This window comes from Gilbertella persicaria, assembly GCF_025201335.1.
Source record: "Gilbertella persicaria strain CBS 190.32 chromosome Unknown B0P05scaffold_61, whole genome shotgun sequence".
In the NCBI taxonomy this organism is placed as follows: Eukaryota; Fungi; Mucoromycota; class Mucoromycetes; order Mucorales; family Choanephoraceae; genus Gilbertella; species Gilbertella persicaria.
In genome coordinates, this window is record NW_026252022.1 from 1,079 (window position 1) to 1,696 (window position 618).

General features: G+C 39.8%; 1 non-coding gene across 1 annotated transcript; it reads right to left on the reverse strand.

Annotated features, from left to right (window-relative positions):
• Positions 1–234: 234 nt before the first annotated feature.
• On the reverse strand, positions 235–305 carry B0P05DRAFT_t111. The gene has a single exon. It is a non-coding gene; the product is annotated as a tRNA-His (tRNA).
• Positions 306–618: the final 313 nt, after the last annotated feature.

A 618-nucleotide genomic window follows, 5' to 3' on the forward strand; every position in this document is an offset into this window, starting at 1 on the left:
GTATCAGAGTTATGTATGAGAAAGCTTTGATGGCTTACAACAAAGCGACAAGTTGTGGACTCTTCTATACATTATTGGTATAAAATTCTGACATTGTTCTGTAACACTTCAAGTAACTGCGGTTCCTACCTTTAAATTTCAAAAACGTATAGATCTAAAAAGGATGGCTTTAGCGTAATTCAAACCTTAATGTCAATCCTCAGTAAAGAGAAAACTAAGACTATAACAAATAATTGCTGGTAGCAGGAATCGAACCTGCGTCGGCGCGGCCACAACGCGATGTACTACCACTATACTATACCAGCGAGACATTTGTCGATCAAACGCGCGTTATTTCGACGTTTCTTTCATACTTTTTGCGCAGAAACTTTTTCCCTCGTTTGCACGTTCTTTTCCTCCAAAATTAGTAGCAAACCATCCATTTTACCTTCTTCCCGTTTTCCCGTCTTGTCTGACTCCAAAGAACAATCTCCCGCCTCTGGTTACACTGCATTAATTGCAAATTTAAGTTCAAGTCCTACGGTTACCGTTACAAGTTCCACTGCATCTAATTTACTACCTTCTGAATCGGTCCATTCGGTTACATCTTTTACTAAACGACCTTTTGTGCCTTCCCCT